The sequence below is a fragment of the Camponotus vicinus genome, unplaced genomic scaffold (assembly GCF_025532165.1).
Source record: "Camponotus vicinus isolate PSW18456_S1 unplaced genomic scaffold, iyCamVici1.0 SCAF_1, whole genome shotgun sequence".
Lineage (NCBI taxonomy): Eukaryota > Metazoa > Arthropoda > Insecta > Hymenoptera > Formicidae > Camponotus > Camponotus vicinus.
Window position 1 is genome coordinate 27,774,910 of NW_028141945.1, and position 23,024 is coordinate 27,797,933.

Genomic DNA, 23,024 nt, shown 5'->3' on the forward strand with positions numbered 1-23,024 from the left:
TTTCAAAAATTGAACTCCACAAAAAATTGCGTCTTTATAATAATTAATGAAACATACAAATTAATAATATATACTCGTGTTAACCCTTAAATGCGCAGTTTTGTATGCATATATATGTTAAATGTGTTAAAATGCTCCTGCCCAGGACACGGAAATGTTTGCTACGCGGGAAAAAACAACGCCATTGTCAATGGCTGCGTTCAGCAGAGTAGATCAGTGAGCGCTTAGTGATTCTTTAATCAGAGAGAAGCCTGAGAGGGGCCATGCTGCCGTTTTTCGTACGACGCTTTTTCTTCGCCGTACACTAGCGTCACGTACATCCATTTTACGGCCCCCTGGAACTACGCGGTCACATCCACTTTCGATGACGATAAAACAGTTATGGATGTTGCATAGACATGAACCAACTGGTTCATGTCTATGCTACATCTATAACTGTCTCGAGAGCTTTCCAAAACACTTATGACAAAGTATTTTTTATTAAGTATTTTTCGAGTTATGAGACTTGAAAGTTGTAGTATTTTGACATAAAATACATATCTCGTAAAATATTCATTTCTCGATAATCTCATCTTAATACTTTTATGTGCAGAATAACGAAAAGAATCAATTAGTATAAAGAAAACACATAGTTGTCTTAAATGAAAAAATATGAATTTGCAACGAGCAGTTACGTATTTTTTATTTAACACAACTGTGTGTTTTCTTTACACTAATTGATTCTTCTTAGCACAGAAGCATCTTAGCACAGAAAATAAAATTTTTACATTTTGCATTTTATCGATCCGAAAATAATTTTAATGGATTAATGAGATTTTTGCGATTAAAATGACATCAAGCACGATATAAATCGGATAATTTTTAATTAATATATAATTAAAATATTAATTATTAATCTTGTTAAATGTTATCCGATTTATATCGTGTTTAGTGTCATTTTAATCACGAAAATCTCATTAACTCATTACAATTATTTTCGGACCGATAATATGCGAAATATAAAAGTTCGATTTTCTAGTGCAAGATGAAATTCAATACAGAAGACTGGGATCAAGGGGGAAGCTTCGTGAGCGAGACTTCGGAACTGTTTGATGTCCGTCATCTCGCTTCCCCCGATATCGTCCATACATTGCGTCGGTGTTACGCGACGACGTTGCAGTTACGACGTTCTGTTGCAAGTGTGTACGAGCCTTTAGACGTTCTCGCTTTCGCTTTCGACGACTCTCAAGCATCGGTGAACGTTCCTTATCTGTCAAATATTAAAATCGAATAAAATCAAAACTAAAGTTTTCATTTCGCATTTTCTCGATTTGAAAATGGTTTTAATAGGTAAATGAAATTTGTACGATTAAATTGACACCAAACACGACATAAATCGTATAATTTTTAGATTAATAATCAAAATTTTCATTACATATTAATTAAAAATAATTCGATTTATGTCGTGTTTGGTGTCATTTTAATCGTACAAATTTCATTTACCTATTAAAACCATTTTTAAATCGAGAAAATGCGAAATGAAAACTTTAGTTTTGATTTTATTCGATTTTAATATTTGACAGATAAGGAACGTTCACCGATGCTCGAGAGTCGTCGAAAGCGAAAGCGAGAACGTCTAAGGAGTAAGCGAGATGACGGACATTAAACAGTTCCGAAGTCTCGCTCACGAGGCTTTCCCCTTGTCCCCAGCCTTCTGTATTGAATTTCATTTTACCGTAGAAAATAAAATGTTTACATTTTGCATTTTATCGGTGCGAAAATAATTGTAATGGATTAGTGAGATTTTTGTGATTAAAAAGACACGAAACACGATATGAATCGTATAATTTTTAATTAATATATAATTAAAATATTAATTATTAATCTTGTTAAATATTATCTGATTTATATCGTGTTTGGTGTCATTTTAATCACAAAAATCTTATTAACTCATTACAATTATTTTCGGATCAATAATATGCAAAATGTAAAAATTTATTTCTGTGGAGAAATGAAATTCGATACAAAGGATTAGAGATAAGGAAGCCTCGCGAGCGAGTCTTCGGAACTGTTTGATGTCGGTCATCTCGCTTGCTCTTTGCTCGTTCTTGCTTTCGCTTTCGACGACTCTCGAGCATTGGAGAACGTTTCTTATCTGTAAAATAAAAAATCAATGACCATATCGCGCTATTTTTCGGATATTATTATGTACATATAATTATATAAAATTACATATATGTGTTATCAGATTTTCTAATATCCAATTATGTATTAGTTACATCTGACCATATTAACCCATTTTTTCTCGGGTTTTCATTTTATTGATGTATAATTTGTTTTAATCGTTGCTAATGTAGCTTTTGTCAGTGAACAAAAGCAAAATGATATTTGTGTCAACTTATTGCTAAACTGCAAGCAGCAGTTTCAAGAGACACGGTAGTGTCTTGTGCTAAGTCCGCGCAGCAACAAGACGCGCTCCGTGTCTCTTTACGCGAGTCGGATAGTTGAGCGTACTTGATATTTTTATTTCTCATATATCCGCTGAACGGATCGAGTTTTTACTAGATTCAATCGATAGCTTGGGTCTAAATTATATAATAAAAGTGTTTTTGTTTTTGCGCTACGTGCTCTAGAAACGGAGCTATTACGACGCAAAGTCGAAATAGGAAAATTTTTCATTAAGAAACGTCTCCTTGGTCAACGCTCAAGTCCCCAATGCGCAAGCGTACAAAGTTGTACGGTTGACGCATTCAACATAAGATTGCGCTAGCGGCGTTCCGTGATGTTAGGGCTACTATTACACACAAATTGCATAAGCTGCATATGCATAGCATAAGATCGTATGGACCAACGAGTATATATATTTATAATATACATCGAGTATATATATAAATAATATATACAGGGTGAATTTTAATGGTTGTGTCAATCTTTTTATCATGTGGGAGATTACCGACCGCAATTGTAATAAATTGATCGGTACATAGATGTCAGATAATTGGATCGGCCGTATCGAAGGCCGGGATATAATGTGTACAATTAAAGCGTTAAAAGCTGAAATTATGTGTGTATGGATTTATTTTTATTATTAAAGCTACGTATTTATTATTATTATTATTATTATTATTATTATTATTATTATTATTATTATTATTATTATTATTATTAAAGCTACGTATACATATTCGATATATTAAAGCAGTAAGAATACATATTTAAAAATTTAGTTCAAATTTAACACTTTAATGTTAGGCAAATAAGCAAATAAAAAGCTGTGATCAAATTATGGATTTATTATTATACATATTTGATATATTAAAGCAGAAGAAATACATATTTAAAAATTCAGTTCAACACTTTAACGTTTTATCTAAAACTTTATTTCAAATTCCGCATTTATTTTTATGATAAATTTTTATTATTGTTTTATACGCTAAAGATATGTAGCATTTCTTCCTTTTTGAAATAAAATTACGCAATTGTTCCATGAGAAATACATTCTTATGAAACAATTGCGTAATTTTAATTTAAGAAGGAAGAAAATTTTTTGCTGCGTATTTTTAGCATATAAACAATAATAAAAATTTACCATAAAAATAAATGCAGAATTTGAAATAAAGTTTTACATGAAACATTAAAGTGTTAAATTTGAACTAAATTTTTAAATATGTATTCTTACTGCTTTAATATATCGAATATGTATACGTAGCTTTAATAATAATAATAATAATAATAATAATAATAATAATAATAATAAATACGTAGCTTTAATAATAAAAATAAATCCATATTCATGATCATTGCGCGTTTTTGGTGCACTTGTAATGGACTTATTCATCATGTGGATACGAAAACGAAAAGAAAAAGGATGTGTTGAATGCAATAAGGTTATTATTACTTATGACCATAGACATAGCAAGATATGCCTATAGCTGCGGTCGGGAAGACGCTCTGTATATTTAATCATGTTTAATGTATGTATAGTACAAAAAGAAGTGATATCTCTACAAAAATTACCCTTTTAAAAAAAGGTAAAAAAAGGTGCTAAGTCCGCGTAAGAACTGTTATGTGTTTGCAAAATAATGGTTATTATAACCCTCAAAAACTATAAAAAACCTATTTCAAAAATAGTACCATTTCAATCTACAAAATTATTTTAATCTACAAAATAGTTATTTTATACCGTAAAAAAACTAAGTTATTTTAGTTATACATTTTACTTACCTTACAAAAGTAATGATATCAATAAAATTGTGCTAAGTAAAAATAAAAATTTATAAAAATAAAACAAAAAACTGTATCAAAATGTTACAAAATACTATCAAATCCAAACAAAAAATAATATCGAAAAGTTGTGCTATTTGAAGATAAAAACAATAATATTTTAATAAAAAGTTAGACATCATGTGTTTAATTTTTCACAAAAATATATTACAAAATTGCGCCAACAAAATAAAAACTTTTAATATAAAATATATATTTTTCTTAAATTTCTAGTATTAAAAGAAAAATATTAAATAAAAATAAAGTTGAAAAATTTAATTAAAAAAAGAAAAACAGAAAATATTAAAAATAAAATTAAAACTTATCAAAAAGATAAAAATTAGAAATTAATAGAAAAAAAATACAAATTTATATAAAAATTAAAAATTAAAATAAAAATTAGAAAATAAAATTAAAAATTATTAAGAAAATAAAAATTAGAAATTAATAGAAAAAAAATTTATATAAAAATTAAAATAAAATTTTAGTTAAAAGACTTAGCGCTGCTATATCACTCTTTTTTGTACTATACTTATATTAAACATGACTAAATATATAAGCAAAGAACCCTATATTTTATTAAAATATGACGGTCATTTCTAGATCGTATAGCAGCGCTAAGTCTTTTAACTAAAATTTTTTTTAATTTTTATATAAATTTTTTTTCTATTAATTTCTAATTTTTATTTTCTTAATAATTTTTAATTTTATTTTCTAATTTTTATTTTAATTTTTAATTTTTATATAAATTTGTATTTTTTTTCTATTAATTTCTAATTTTTATCTTTTTGATAAGTTTTAATTTTATTTTTAATATTTTCTGTTTTTCTTTTTTTAATTAAATTTTTCAACTTTATTTTTATTTAATATTTTTCTTTTAATACTAGAAATTTAAGAAAAATATATATTTTATATTAAAAGTTTTTATTTTGTTGGCGCAATTTTGTAATATATTTTTGTAAAAAATTAAACACATGATGTCTAACTTTTTATTAAAATATTATTGTTTTTATCTTCAAATAGCACAACTTTTCGATATTATTTTTTGTTTGGATTTGATAGTATTTTGTAACTTTTTTGATACAGTTTTTTGTTTTATTTTTATAAATTTTTATTTTTACTTAGCACAATTTTATTGATATCATTACTTTTGTAAGGTAAGTAAAATGTATAACTAAAATAACTTAGTTTTTTTACGGTATAAAATAACTATTTTGTAGATTAAAATAATTTTGTAAATTGAAATGGTACTATTTTTGAAATAGGTTTTTTATAGTTTTTGAGGGTTATAATAACCATTATTTTGCAAACACATAACAGTTTTTACGCGGACTTAGCACCTTTTTTTACCTTTTTTTAAAAGGGTAATTTTTGTAGAGATATATATATACAGGGTGTCCCAGGTATCTTCCGTCCAAAAAAAAGGCAGATTCTCTGGCCAATTTAAAAACGATTTTTCCTCAGCGAAAATGTCGCGGCACTAATAGTTTTCGAGTTATGAACGATTGAAAATAAAGGGTTTTTCGCAAACTAAGGCTTATGGGAATAAAATATTAATAAAGTCATTCATTAAATTTTAGGTAGAGTTTACTTTAATAGAATTTTAATTTAAGGCTTAGTTAGAAAGATACATGATGACAAAAATTGGGAATATGCAAAAAATAATGATCTCCCTCGACATTTTCGCTGAGGAAAAATCGTTTTTAAATTGGTCAGAGAATCTGCCTTTTTTTTTGGACGGAAGATACCTGGGACACCCTGTATATATATATATATATATATATATATATATACAGGGAAACATATTACTCATATATATATATATATATGAGTAATATGTTTCTCTTACCTCTTAGAAAGTTTTAAACAAAGATCTACGTACGCCGTCCATATTAAATGTTTCGAAAGTTCTTTGCTAACTATATATATATATATATATATATATATATATATATATATACTTCACTGTATTTTGTAATAAACTAAGATTCTCAATAAAGAAGTATAAGAGATAAGTAAAATTAATAAAAAAACTTTAAAGAGTTAAAAATACATATCTTTGAAATTTTAAACAAAAGCAGTTTGGCTAACATGTAAAATTTCTTTTCTCTTCTTTTTGTTACTGCTTATGCAGATAGAAACGCAACATTTTTCTATTTTTTTATTTTTAATGTACAGATTTAATTAATAAAATCAATCGTTGAGTTCTTACATTCACAGACAGAGGAGAGAATAAATCAGCATTTATACTGTTTTACGTCCTCAAAAATATCTTAAAAATTATCATTCTTTCTTACACAAGCATTAATCTTATTTATCTTTTTATCTTATTTTATTTTCTTTCATTCAGTTTCTTTCTAACAGTACTGTTGTGAGTGACGAAAATTATAATTGAATCCTTTTTTAATGTCTAAAAAAATCTTAAAATGCCTATCATTCTTCTGTTCTCTAATCTCCGTGAAATTTTCATGATTCATGAATTCAAGAATCCGTCCCCTGGAACTTGATCAATAGGGCGCGGATGTTCGGGCGATTTCTCGAGTCGCGCGCGGAGCACCGCTGCGTGCGAGTGCGCGCTGAAGTGGGATAGCAACATTTCTTGAGGAGACCCGATTCATTCGTCAATTCATTGATCAAAATCAACTTTTTACTTTTCAAGAAAATATTCTTAAAAAGTATTAATAGATATTCTGCATTAGAGCGGCATTAATATTATAGATCAATATATTGTAGATCAAAGTGTTGTCTAAATTTCAAAGTCATGACAGTCATTTATTGGTCATTCATTTGTATCATGATGATCATAAATATGATAACCAATAGATCATAATGTGATTATGACTCCACTCATATCACTTGGCATGTGTGAAATTAATATGCATAAAAATGTTATAGTAGTGAAATCTACATATATAATAAAGTCCTTTAAATAATAATATAATTATTAGTAGACAATGTTATTATATATAAATGTATTTTATGAACATTGTTTCACGGAATTTCACTCTTATCTTACGTAACATTTAATTCTACATTTTCTGCCAATTAATTTCTTATACGTGTCAGAGTTGAATTTATAAATATAAAGTTATAAAACTTAATTTTATATAGTTAAAGACAAGAAATATTAATTTTATTATGCTTTTAAAAAAGCTTTCTTCAATACTTTCCATTTGAGATTTTTAATTATTTCATTTGATTCTGCTCTTAATAATAATCAATATAATGTATAGTTTTCATCTTTTTCATGAACTTTAGAAATAAATAATTATCCCTTGGCTAATATAATTTATAATTGTTGCTTTTAAATTTAATATGCAGGTATCCTGAAGAAGCCATAACATTGTCATATGCTACAGTAAGATGTACATTGTACCGCGAGCGAATTAAACTTCGCCCAAGTTTGCCAAAAGACATGGAGACTCTGGCTGCGAGTTTATTAACATATGTACCTCTTGAAGGATTTTATAAAGGCAGTGTTACTTGTAAAAATGGAAAAATAGCATTAATATTTACAACTGATATACTCTTACATGAATTAGAAAAGTCAACGGAACTTTATGTAGATGGAACATTTAATGTAAGCTCATGTGTAGTAGATTATATACTTATTTTTCTATATTTTTAGATTATTTTTCAGTTGGCCACATAAATCGATATAGGAATTATTTTGTGTTTATTGCTCTTTGGATTATAAATAAACACAGAATGATACTTGTGTCGACCTGTCTTATAGCTGAAAAATAATCTTAGCTAAAATAATGTAATATGTGATATAAATGAGATTCTTTCTGTTTTCAGATTATTCCATGTGTGCCACTAATGAGTCAAATGTATACTATTCATATCCGACACATAAACGTAGTAAGTATAATATTGTAACCATACAGCATTGTAGAAAATTTTGTTATCATTAGAATGAAAAATCATAAGTACAATGTATATACAGGGTGTCCTAGACCACCCGTACACCCCTTTTCTTTCAAAAACTAAGCATTTTAGAGAAAAACGTTTTCGACAAAAATTGTATGGTTTTGAGGGGAACATAAGATGGTGTCATTGGTTTGACCTTGGATGGCATCGTTAAGGTGAGGTTAAGGACACCTTTAATTTCTTAAATGGAACCACCTATTTTTTATTGCATATTCTTATAGCTTATGTCGAGAGCTTTTCAAAACACTATAATTAAGTTAGTTTTCATTAAGTACTTTCCGAGTTATGAGGCTTGAAATCATTTCTTAATTTTACATAAACCATAAAATATCTTGTAAAATATTTACTTTTCGATTATCTTACCTTAATACTTTTATGTACAAAATAATGAGAGTAATCAATTGGTGTAAAGAAAACATACAGTTGTTTTTAAGAAAAAATATGGAATTGTTAATTGCAAATTACATATTTTTTCTTAAAAACAACTATGTTTTTTCTTTACACCAATTGATTCCTCTCATTATTTTGTACATAAAAGTATTAAGATAAGATAATCGAAAAATGAATATTTTACAAGATATTTTACGGTTTATGTAAAATTAAGAAATTATTTCAAGCCTCATAACTCAAAAAGTACTTAACGAAAAGGTACTTAATTATAGTGTTTTGGAAAGCTCTCGAGATAAGCTACAAGAATATGCAATGACAAATAGTAGGTTCCATTTAAGAAATTGAAGGTGACCTTCATGTGACCTTCAAATAACTCTTCAAGGTCAAACCAATGATATCATCTTATGGTCCCCTCGAAACTATAAAACTTTTGTCTGAAACATTTTTCTCTAAAATGCTTTGTTTCCGAAATAATTGCGTGCGTTAATTAAAATGGCTCACCCTGTATATATATATATATATATATATATATATATACATACAGGGTGTTTAATATGACGGTTTGCACGATTTTTTAGATATTTCGGACAATTTAAGAAAAATTTATATAGTGAATTAATTAATGTTTTTTTGAGGAAGCTATCACATGCAATAAAAAAAATTGGACAAAATTTTTTCATAAAAAATCAATGTCACTTTTAATTTTTTAAACAGCATCCCCAATTTTTTAAACGATATGCAATTTTTTTCAAATTATAGAAGATGAATTAAACGTACTATCAGTATAACTTTTATTTATATTGAATGTCAAGTTTGTATCATTATTTTAAACACTTATAAGCTCTAATTAAAGAAATGTTAATTACATTTCCTTAAACATCTAAAAAAATAGTAGACAAGTAAGAGAATGTATCAAATAAAAGTTTTTTAAATTAATTAATAGAATTACTAGAATTAATAGAAAACGATGATATAATAAAAAATAGAATACAATAAAATTTTAAATAAAATTTTTATTTAAAAAATTGAAAGTGATTTCTACATGATTTTGACACTTACATCTAGAATCAAACAAATATTACTATGTCATGTGCCTTTTGCAATTTTCCAATTTTTATTTTTATTTTTTGGTGTAATGCGTGTTTTCAGAGATAATAGCTTGTAACATTTTAAATATCTCCTATTCTGCATATATATACAATACCCTTCATTAATTCGTCCCTAGGCGCGGCAAGGTAAACGATAGAATTCTATCGTGAAAAAAATAAGTAAATAAACAGCATTATTCCATGTTATAAAAACATATACTATATAGAATTTTATTGTTTCCTTTATCGCGCCTAGGAACGAATTTATGAAGGGTATTGTACATGAAAAGGAGGTGCATCAAAAAGTTATTTTTTTGAGTTGATACATGCTTATAAACCTCTGCTTTTACTTTTTGAGTAACAATAATACTCGACAATATTTGAGAAATAATAATACTTTGACAATTTGTTATATCAATAATTCAGATTTTATATTATTATTGTCTCCTATATGGAATAATTTAAATATTATTTTATCTTAATAATACACTGGTCAACAGGACTATCACTACCTTATTTATATATTACAGTATTTTATATCAAAATTTCGTACACACACACACACACACACACACGTGTGCGCACGCATAAATGCAACTTAAATAACTTCGATATACCGCCGTAATTCCATGAAAAATAACCATATAAATCACATCATTTTTTAATTTGCAAGGAAAAGCTTATATTTTATGATGGTTATCATATTTGCGAAAAAAATTCTTTCCAACCCACACAGAGCATTAAATTATACATTTTTTGTTGGAAATGTAACATGTCCTTAGTTTTGAAAAAACGGCAGGAGGAAGGAAAAATAAATTCAAAATCTAGTAAATACTTTTTTATATGCATACCTTACTTTTTAGAATGAAAAAGAGTTTTTAAATATAATTTTTCACGGAATTATATTTATCTGAAGTTGTGCGAAATTTTCATATGAATTTACTTTAGCGATAATTTTGTTGCAGTTATTATATTTATAAATATATATATTTTCTTTTTTAAGGGTGTTGCTACGATTTTCATTCTGTGTGAATGTCGTTCTAGTGGTATGTATAAAGCTTTATGGAAAAAAATTGTAGAATTAGTACCAACACTTGAAAAAAATGTTAAGTTTTTAATGAGCGATTATGAAATGGCTGCCATGAAAGTGATGAGCGAACAATTTCTGACAGCAGAGGCACATGGATGTTGGTTTCACTTTAATCAGGTATGGTAGTTTATTAAATTATTATTAATAAATAAAAATCATATACATATATATATATATATATATATATGTATATATATATATATATATACACATTATATATTTTATTATATTACAAATTGCAAGTTCGATTGTGGTTGGGATAACCAATTGGATTAACTAATCACAGCAAAGCAATTTGCTGGCCGGCTGCTCTGATTGGTCAATCAAACCGCAACCGAGCCCGCAATCTATAGTGTAATCCAAGCTTTAGAGGTTACGGCAAAAAATACACGAACATACTTTTACAGGCACTTTCGCGTTATTGGAGACAATTAGGATTAACAGATGCACCAAGAAATGTTTTGTCTATGGCTATGACCAATGGCATTAATTCCTTCTGATTGTTTTGAAAAAGCATTTTCTCTCATACAACTGGAAGCTAATCAGATTTCTACTGAATATCCTGCTATTTGTGATTTTTTAAATTATATACATAAAACTTGGCTACCATTAGCATCAAAAGTTAATGTGAATGTGTACGCGTACACACACACACACACACACACACACACTGATTGTTACAGTCGTCGCGAATAGCAATTAGCTGATCGCGGCGAGTGCTTCACGTAATCGCCTATATCGCGCTGTCCCTGTCTACCTCTTGTACTCGTTCCGTAAGTAGTTAACTATTTTCCTTTATAGTTTAAAAACTAAGCTCCGGGCAAAATTTTGCAAGAGGAAAATTCGTCTTAGAATTCATTCAAGAATTTGATATTTTAAAGACAAACGTTTGTTCAGAATCACCCTGTATATATAACGTGTTTTCATTTTTATACTTCTTTATAAATGGTATGTTAAATTGTACTTTTTATCATTTGCAGGATAAGTCTTCAATGCTTTTTACATATGTTCAGTGACGGATGTGAAAATTTCTTTTTGAAAGATAAATTAATTTCCAAAGGTATGTCTCTACTCTCAATAGCATAGTAAATAATATTTAAAATAATAGTCAAGTTAACATTTTAATACAAAATTAATACAAATATAATAATCTACAAATATTTATAAACGATGCATTCGGTCGAAAAATGTTTACAAATCATAAAATTATTGAATACATGATGGATGGTATATTTAGTATATGGTATATTTAAAATATATAAAATATTTTCAAATCAGATATAATTTTGTGCGAATTTAAGTGAATATCTATTTTAAATCCTGATGTTAGTTTATTTCTTGCAATACATAGACTAGGAATCCTAGTCTATGTTATTAAAATATTAAATACATTTTTCAATTAAATATGAATCTTAAATATTTCGTTTTGCAACGGTTATTAATACGGAATAAGAATTTTTTGTTTCTCATTTTTCACAACTTTTTCTTATAAAAATTCTATTTATTATAAAAATTAATATTAATTTTATTTATTTCAGTCATTGAAGATGACGGTCAAGTATGTACATCTGATGGACAAGATGTGGCTTCCAAAACAAAATCAATTATTGGGGAGTACAAATTAGTTCGGTCCGTTTTCAAAAGATGGCTCTGGCTGTTATGGATGTTTCATAGTGACAGCTGATTTCGGTGGTTTCAGAGAGGTTAGACATCTGTCAATAATATTCAGTTTATATCGCTTTGAGTTTCATACAAAAACCCTGTTTCTTACTGTGTTGAATATGTCAAATTTTGTGTTAACTAAGCAGCATTTGCGGAAGGTTTTAGTTTTCTGCTTTAATTGGAAGAAAAGTGCAGCTGAAGCGCATCGAATGCTTGTAGAAGTTTATGGTGACAATGCTCCAACTGATAAATCATGTAGGGAATGGTTTCGACGTTTCAAGAATGGTGATTTCAGCGTTGAAGACAAGCCTCGCTCTGGACAGCCAAAAAAATTCGAAGACAAAGAATTGGAGGCATTACTCGATGAAGATCCGGAAGATAGACTACAATTGATTCGTTTGAGCCGTGCATTACGAGAAAAACGGCCGGAATACGAGCAGACATGACAAAGTTATTCTTCTGCATGATAACGCTCGGCCTCATGTCGCAAAAGTCGTAAAAAATTATTTGGAAACGCTCAAGTGGGATATTTTACCGCACCCGCCGTATTCGCCGGACATTGCTCCTTCTGATTACTGGTTGTTCCGACGGATGCAGCACGATTTGGCAGGTCACCGGTTCACTTCTTTCGCAGAAATCGAAAATTGGCTCCTAACTTGGATCGCCTCAAAAGACGAGACATTTTTTCGAGATGGAATTCGAAAATTGCCTGAGAGGTGGGAAAAAGTAGTAGCCAGCGATGGACAATACTTTGATTAATCTGTTCATTCATTTTGTTCTGAAATAAATTTTTGACCACAAAAAAACGGACCGAACTAATTTGTACTCCCAATACATCGTGTAATAGTACTACCAGTAATATTAATGCAAACATAGTAAAGAGAAAAGATACAATACAAGAAGAATTACTTAATTATGAAGATGAGAACGATGCATGTAAAATGTTATTTGTAAATGGTTCAAAAAGAATCCAACAAACGAAAAGACCAAAAATAAAAAGAAGAAAAAACCTGTTAGTTACCGATAAAGGTAATGCATTTTATTGTTATTTATAAATTTCACATCCTTTAAATCTAGTAATATTACGTAGTACTCATTATTGAGTTATTTAAAATCACTTTCTTGATTTTCAATAATACACATAGCTTTTATATAAAAAAAACTCGGATTATACTCGGATATCTAGATACGTAAAATATTTCTGAATCTTATTTTCTTTTGTATTTATGACTAGTAAATTCAGTCTTTGTATATATAAAAAAAAGTATATTAAAAAGAATAAGTTTCTAAATATTATTCATATTCTTGAATTACTTTTTAAAAAAATAAATTTGACTTTTTATAATTTATTCTACTATGATATTTAAAATTTTTTATTATATACTAATTATTGCATATTGCATTATCTCTTATTAATAGAAAACCCTTACAATGAAGATGGAAATAAAATTTATGGAAACATGGATGAGCGGAATATTGCAGCGATGGAGTTACCAAAATTGGTTTTACATAGAATTGATCAAAAATTGAAGAAAAATGGACGCCAGGCATTACAAGAGTTAGAAAATTCAAACTCACAAATTTAATAAAAACAATTTGAATATTCCTACTTCTTCCTACGAAGATTAAATACAGCAATACGCAAGGTAATCTTATTATTATTTAGCGATACACAGCTACTGTAAATTATAGAGTCAAAATTAATTTTCTTCATACATATATAAACAATATTATAAATTTTACTTCCTCTTTTTTTCACAGATGTTGCATTCATATATGAGGTGCCGGATGATGATTATGGATATTGGTATTCGGATAACAATAATGCCTTTGAAGAACTTCCATTCCACCCTGTAAATTGGGATCTTTAAAACAGTCAAAATGTATCAAAAGAGAAGCCTTCCGAAGACATTTGCATGCTGTGTTTTACCAATGAGCGAACGCACATTTTTGTACCCTGTGCTCATCTTGCCTGTTGCAGTGAATGCATCGAACGTTTGGAACATAATCGATGTCCGGTATGCAATACTATTTATGAAAAATACCTTAAAGTTAGAAAACCATAAGAAGCTGTTTGCTTTAAGCAATCTTTTAAAGACGCAATCTGAAAATTTTTAACATAAGACAATATTTTTTAGATTGTTCTGTTTCTATTATAATATTCATATTTGTTATTATATTTACATAATTCATTTATATAAAAAGTATAAATAAATTCAGAAATATGAATATTACAATAGAATATCAATAAAAGATAAATTATAATTAATAATATGTAATAGAATATCAATTACACTTACACAATTATACTTATATAATTTATCTTTATAAGCACAGTTATTGTGGCAGTGTCCACATGAGTTTAAATTTGTTACTTTTGATAATATGTAATTGTTATCAAATAGTCTAAAAAAAAAAGACCAAAGCTAATATTATAAATGTGAATTTGTTGTACCTTCTCAATGCAAAGAATGCATATATTTTTATTTCAAGTTATGTTTGAAATTTTTATTTTTTTTAGCTGTAAATTAATAAAGAGTAGAAGACAGTTTTCTTGTCATCTCTTATTTTATTTTTATAATGATTAGTTTATTAATGATTAACATAATTAGTACCTTTTAAAATGTTTAAGTAGTTTATAAAATCGTTTATACGTAATATATGTAGCTACTTGTAATTAAATATGTAGATTATACCGTGTATGCAAGAGGTATATGATACTAAAGATACAATTTGATAGTTTTCTTATATATATAAATATATATACAGGGCGATCCTGAAAAACGATCCGTCTATAAAATGACATATTCCTGACACCATTCTAAGACAATTTTTCCTTTACCAAAATTTGATTTGAAGCGTAGCTTTTGAATTATGAGCAAAAATAGTTAGTAAATCACGCGTCGGGTACAGAAGGCAGGCAGGAGCGGCGCGGCGTGCCGCGAGCGCGGGCGCAGCTGACCGCCCGACGGGTGATCATCACCGCATGAGTCGCTAACTATTTTATCTTATAACATAAAATTATGCTTTAAATAAAATTTTGGTAAAGAAGAAAATGTCTTAGAATTACGTCAGAAATACGTGTTGCTTAAAATAACGTTATTTTAATAATGAAAAGTTGTTCCGGATCGCCGGCCGTCCGACGTTGCAATCAGCTGATTGCTACACGCGATGTGTGTATGGCGGAGTGTGTGCGTAAGAGAGAGAGAGAAAGAGAGAGAGAGAGGGAGGGTAGGAGGGACAGACATTCATACACACGCACGCACTTTTTTTCTCGCTCTCTTTCTCTCTTTTACGCAACACTCATACACTCTCTCATTCAGTCTCTCACTCACACTCTCTCGGTCACTCACTCACTCACTCACCTGCTTACTCACTTGCTCACTCACCTTGTAGCAGCGTAGCGAATCTTCATGCTATGTATTGTTGTTATCTGCTGCACGGTTATGATTGCTAGAGATGCGCGACACATCGAAATTTTTTCGATTATTAGTCTCACACTCGATTGACACAATACAGATTACGCGATAACGAGTTTACTGTTTATTCACTCACTATCGATTTATCGATACCAAAAATTACTTTCAAAGAAACGCGAATGCAAACAGCACATGACTCGACGCGAAGCGACGGACGGCGGAGACTGCGCGACTACAAGAGTTATGTTGCCAGAAACGCGACACGCGACATCTAACAAACGACATCTAACAAACGACATCTAACAAACGACATCTAACAAACTTGCGCGTGGCGCGTGATTGACGCGAGATAAGACGAACGATCGGCTAAAACCTTCGCATTGCGAATGCGGTAGAAAACATGAAACGTATAATGACATACTTAAAAAATTAATTATTTATTATAAATAATAACTATTTCTAATTATAATAAATAATTATTATTTTAAAAAGCATGTGTTATACGTTATTACGTTTTCGAAATTATTGCATTCACGATGCGAAGATTTAAGTCAATCGCAAGAATAATGTAATTAAAATTACATTTGGAAAAATTTATTTTTATTCTGCTCACAATGAAATGTTCCAACGTGAAAATGTATTGGTCGCTCTGAAAAGAGCGGATTGACTAAAAAAAATTTTTAAGCACATGCTCAAAATGCCCGCCATCCATCCTAATGCAAGCTCTCATGCGTTTTAATAAGTTTCTTTCGACGTTTTCCATTATTACTTCGTCAATATTCCAAATAGCGAATCGTAATCTTGTCTCCAGATCTTCAATATCTTCGGGAAGCGTTTTATAAATTACTTCCTTGCAGTATCCCCATAAGAAAAAATCTAGAGGATTGAGATCCGGAGATCTTGCGGGCCAACGTATCGGGCCGTACCGACCCATCCAGCGTCCGGGAAAGTTCTCGTTTAAGTAATTCGTAACGATCCTGGCGTTGTGTGGCCCAGCACCGTCTTGTTGGAAGATAATATCGTTTCTTTCAAATAATGGCACATCTTCTAAGAAATGTGGTAGATTTTCTGTTAATAAATCGACGTAGGTTCTTCCAGTTAAAATATCTGGAAGAATAACTGGACCAAGTATTTCAGTGCCCATTATTCCAGCCCATTATTCTAGAGAAAGATAGGGATGTATGTGGGAGGAGGTCGGACGTGTCTTTACGCCCATTTGATCAACGAGCGACAGAATCCATCCGTGGCAACGGCATTGACGCATATCCTGTGGAGAGAGCATTCACACATTTTTCAGCCTAACGAATAATTGCTAGAAAACAATATTCGCAGACTAGAAAAATATGTGAGGCGCAAGTGGCTGGATCGGGAATCGAACCCGAGTCTTTCGCTTTCCGGGCAACTGCTCTAGACCACTGAGCTATCCAGACCTCACACCTAATGCTGCTTTTTAACACAGTGATATGCAACTCCAGAGCGATGTTGGTATCTCACTCGATGGATGCAATGCCGATTGCCACGGAGGATCCCTGAAAGGTCGCTCGCTGACCAAATAAGTGCCGGTGGAGGTATTCGCGTGCATGCTGGCTTCCATTAAGGCTTCCTTAACATTAATCTTCCAACGAGTTTGAAAATTTCGAAATCGCGTGACTCTGGGATTTTCTTCGCTCCAAAAGTGCATATTATGCACATTAAAAATTCCTTCTTGTGTGAATGGCGATTCATCGCTGAATATCACACGAGAGGAATATCTGGGATCTCGATCGACGTTTCGCAGAAAATTTTCGCAAAACGTTCGTCTTGCAGGGTAATCTGCAGGTCGTAAATGACGCGTGTATAATGAAACGCGTGCAACTTTTCTTCTTTTAATATTCTTTGTACGGTTGTATAGGATAAATCATGTTCTCGAGCAACTACCCGAATACTTGTTTCGAGATTATCCTCGAAAGTACGTATGACTCTCTCCGTGTTCCGTACATTTCTAACATCGCGATTTCTCCCAGCGTCGTGTTTGTTCGGCAGGACACTGTCAGTATCATACAGTCTTTGAGCTGCTCCAAGTATGACGTGACCCGATGAATGTCTTCGGTTTGGATATAATTCGGCGTATCTTCTTGCAGCAGGGTTTTGCTGCCCGTGACACTCGCCAAGTGCCATCAGCATGTCATAATATTCTTGACTTGTGTACGCTGCCATATCTTCTTCGCGCTTATTGATAATCGCTGATAATCGCAGGCTTATTGATTGCATCATCATCCGTCGTGCGTCTAATTTATACGATCTTCGCTGGGGGTCTATGCCCCTCCTCGCCTCCCGCGACCAATCGCGAATGTCGTGGACGCTAATTAGTGATTGGTCGCGGGAGACGAGGAGGGGCATAGACCCCCAGCGAAGATCGTATAAATTAGACGCACGATCGATGATGCAATTAACGCATGAGAGCTTGCATTAGGATGGATGGCGGGCGATTTCGAAATTTTCAAACTCGTTGGAAGATTAATGTTAAGGAAGCCTTAATGGAAGCCAGCATGCACGCGAATACCTCCACCGGCACTTATTTGGTCAGCGAGCGACCTTTCAGGGATCCTCCGTGGCAATCGGCATTGCATCCATCGAGTGAGATACCAACATCGCTCTGGAGTTGCATATCACTGTGTTAAAAAGCAGCATTAGGTGTGAGGTCTGGATAGCTCAGTGGTCTAGAGCAGTTGCCCGGAAAGCGAAAGACTCGGGTTCGATTCCCGATCCAGCCACTTGCGCCTCACATATTTTTCTAGTCTGCGAATATTGTTTTCTAGCAATTATTCGTTAGGCTGAAAAATGTGTGAATGCTCTCTCCACAGGATATGCGTCAATGCCGTTGCCACGGATGGATTCTGTCGCTCGTTGATCAAATGGGCGTAAAGACACGTCCGACCTCCTCCTACATACATCCCTATCTTTCTCTGGAATAATGGGCTGGAATAATGGGCACTGAAATACTTGGTCCAGTTATTCTTCCAGATATTTTAACTGGAAGAACCTACGTCGATTTATTAACAGAAAATCTACCACATTTCTTAGAAGATGTGCCATTATTTGAAAGAAACGATATTATCTTCCAACAAGACGGTGCTGGGCCACACAACGCCAGGATCGTTACGAATTACTTAAACGAGAACTTTCCCGGACGCTGGATGGGTCGGTACGGCCCGATACGTTGGCCCGCAAGATCTCCGGATCTCAATCCTCTAGATTTTTTCTTATGGGGATACTGCAAGGAAGTAATTTATAAAACACTTCCCGAAGATATTGAAGATCTGGAGACAAGATTACGATTCGCTATTTGGAATATTGACGAAGAAATAATGGAAAATGTCGAAAGAAACTTATTAAAACGCATGAGAGCTTGCATTAGGATGGATGGCGGGCATTTTGAGCATGTGCTTAAAAATTTTTTTTAGTCAATCCGCTCTTTTCAGAGCGACCAATACATTTTCACGTTGGAACATTTCATTGTGAGCAGAATAAAAATAAATTTTTCCAAATGTAATTTTAATTACATTATTCTTGCGATTGACTTAAATCTTCGCATCGTGAATGCAATAATTTCGAAAACGTAATAACGTATAACACATGCTTTTTAAAATAATAATTATTTATTATAATTAGAAATAGTTATTATTTATAATAAATAATTAATTTTTTAAGTATGTCATTATACGTTTCATGTTTTCTACCGCATTCGCAATGCGAAGGTTTTAGCCGATCGTTCGTCTTATCTCGCGTCAATCACGCGCCACGCGCAAGTTTGTTAGATGTCGTTTGTTAGATGTCGTTTGTTAGATGTCGCGTGTCGCGTTTCTGGCAACATAACTCTTGTAGTCGCGCAGTCTCCGCCGTCCGTCGCTTCGCGTCGAGTCATGTGCTGTTTGCATTCGCGTTTCTTTGAAAGTAATTTTTGGTATCGATAAATCGATAGTGAGTGAATAAACAGTAAACTCGTTATCGCGTAATCTGTATTGTGTCAATCGAGTGTGAGACTAATAATCGAAAAAATTTCGATGTGTCGCGCATCTCTAGCAATCATAACCGTGCAGCAGATAACAACAATACATAGCATGAAGATTCGCTACGCTGCTACAAGGTGAGTGAGCAAGTGAGTAAGCAGGTGAGTGAGTGAGTGAGTGACCGAGAGAGTGTGAGTGAGAGACTGAATGAGAGAGTGTATGAGTGTTGCGTAAAAGAGAGAAAGAGAGCGAGAAAAAAAGTGCGTGCGTGTGTATGAATGTCTGTCCCTCCTACCCTCCCTCTCTCTCTCTCTTTCTCTCTCTCTCCCTCCCTCTCTCTCTCTCTCTCTCTCTCTCTCTCTTACGCACACACTCCGCCATACACACATCGCGTGTAGCAATCAGCTGATTGCAACGTCGGACGGCCGGCGATCCGGAACAACTTTTCATTATTAAAATAACGTTATTTTAAGGAACACGTATTTCTGACGTAATTCTAAGACATTTTCTTCTTTACCAAAATTTTATTTAAAGCATAATTTTATGTTATAAGATAAAACAGTTAGCGACTCATGCGGTGGTAATCATCCGTCGGGCGGTCAGCGATCACGCCCGACGCGTGATTTACTAACTATTTTTGCTCATAATTCAAAAACTACGCTTCAAATCAAATTTTGGTAAAGGAAAAATTGTCTTAGAATGGTGTCAGGAATACGTCATTTTACAGACGGAAGGTTTTTCGAGATCGCCCTGTATACAATAATAGAATATATAAAATATGTAATATATAGAATATATAATATATATAATAATAGAATATAACAGAGTTAATGTAATAGAAGATAGAATGACAGAAAAAATCACGGCATGAAGTTATAAGAATGTAAGTACATAAATATATATGAAACTGCACATGTAATATGTAAAATTCTGAAATGCAATATTAATGCAATGTTAAGAAAAGCTGAAAGTTAAAATCACACACAATGAATGTTAATGAACAAACTTAACATTATAATAAAACGCAATTTGTCACGGACGAACTCCGCGCTCGCCGGCGGATAATCGCAGCCGGGATCAGGATTCGGTTTTCGGTTAGGCAAGCTCAAAGATCACGCTCGGGGTTTTCGTCAGAAAATAAAAGCGAGGTTTTATTCGTGTTAAATAGATATACAGAAAAGAAATGTATAACTGGCCGAACGTATGCGTGTGCGGTATGACGGTACGATGCAGCGTGTATACGGTCGCGATGCACAAGTAACCCGTGCTTTAATATCTTTCGCGGGTTCGCACGTTGGAATGCGCGTATACCGCGTGTGTTTACAAATGTCGCGTCAATGACCGTTTGACGTAGCGTGGCTCGCGTTTTTGTCGCTCGTCTGGGCTTTCGGTCTAGCCCCGTTTTTACGCAGATGATAAGCGTACGGTTCTTGGAAATTCGCGAGTATTTCCCTAACGGAGATAAGAAATTCCGGGAACGCCGTGCCGACGAGAATGCCTCGTCCGAGGTAGCTCTCCTCTCTACCCCGAGGTGTATGCACCGGGCGTTTAGGCGGTCGGATGTTAGACCGATATCGAGATCTCTCGATCGAACCGGAGTGCACTTTGATTCGGTTTCTCTCGGTCGGAAGAATGCTCAGATGGAAGGAGCCTGTGTCAAGAATCGAGAGTGCTCGATGGAGGAAGAGTTCTCTCTACCTCCGGATCTTGAAAGGCTAATTCTTTGGAGCGGTCTAGGTTTCGGATCGTTTCACTTGCGTGAGCGGATAGGAAAAATAGGTACTTAATTTGCCGAATGCGGCCTTTTTATACCGGCTAATTACCCGCGTCGGCGCGCGGCGGTATTACCCCTTCCGAACGGGTTTCGGAAAAACGGTACGGTCGGGCCCGTTCGGAGGGGTTCGGGAAGTTCGCCGAACGCGGGCTTTCGCCGGTCGACGGTTCGGGCCGCATCGGCGACGCTCGGTCGTTTACGGCTAATTTAGCCTAACGGCTTAAAGCCGTATACGGTACGTGTTAAAAATGTGAGCGCACCGCGCCCCTGCCTCTGCTCGGCGGGTGTTCTGCCGGGCGGCAGCTTCCGGCGGATCGCATGCCGGGAATAAAGTAACGTGCAGGGGGTGCATCGTTACAAATTAATAAGCAAAATAAACATTAATAAAAATATTTAATATATAAAACGCAAGCAACATAAATTTTAACCATAAAAATAAGACTGTATAGATTCGAATATAGTTAAATATAACAAATTTATAAATGTGAAACATAAAAGTTTCCTATTCTTTCTACTAATACTTTTGCATGCTTTATTATGTTGAGATAGTGTAAAATAAATACGCGCATGCGTAAAAATAACTTTATCAAAAAAATTGTAGGAAAATCTGGGCATGGCGGTTCAAAAACTATATTCTGTGCCAACTGAAAAAGATAATTGCCAATATTTCTCTTAAAACAATTATTTTCAAAATTTTTTACAAATAATTTTTCTAATTGTATATAAAAACAGAAATTATTACTTGGCATGTGTAAATTCCGTATAAATTATTTTCATCGCTAGAATAAGCTCGAAAAGAACAATATAGAGCAGTATCGCCTAAGACAGTCTTATTTTCATTTACATATACCATACATGCATTACATAAATGAATTTCTGTACATCTTTTAATTAAAAATTCACATACATATGTAAATGCATTTTTTTCTGGCAGATCCATGGAGTAATAATCATGACTTGGGATATCTAAAATTTTACATGGCAAAGATGTAGTAAAATTTGGAGTATGATTAGCACAACTTGCTTTTTTAATGAAAGTTAACATTTGGTCATTATCTTGAGCACAATTTTGATTTTCTGAGTGCTGTAAATATTTCATACTAAGTAATTTTTTAAAGGCACGTACAAATTGAATTGGAATTGGATTCAAAGAATTACCACCTTGTTGCCTAATAGTACCAAAGAAATTTTCGACACAATCTTGATTAATTCTTCGTGTTTGAAGATAAGGAAAATTTAAATGTTTTAATGTATTCCATAATTGAATTATACTTGAAATTGTAATCTGCCAGCATTCAAAACATTTAATTTTTACAGTTGCATGTGAACCGTTAGTATTAATAATATTTATATGCTTAAACAAATTTAACATTTCTTTTAGGAATCTAATTTGTTTTTCGCTACCCGTGAAAACTTTTCCATATTCTTTTGGATTAT

At 32.2% G+C, this 23,024-nt stretch overlaps 1 pseudogene; it reads left to right on the top strand.

Annotated features, from left to right (window-relative positions):
* The first annotated feature begins 154 nt into the window (after positions 1–154).
* On the top strand, positions 155–13,991 carry LOC145966145 (uncharacterized; annotated as a pseudogene).
* The last annotated feature ends 9,033 nt before the right edge of the window (positions 13,992–23,024 follow it).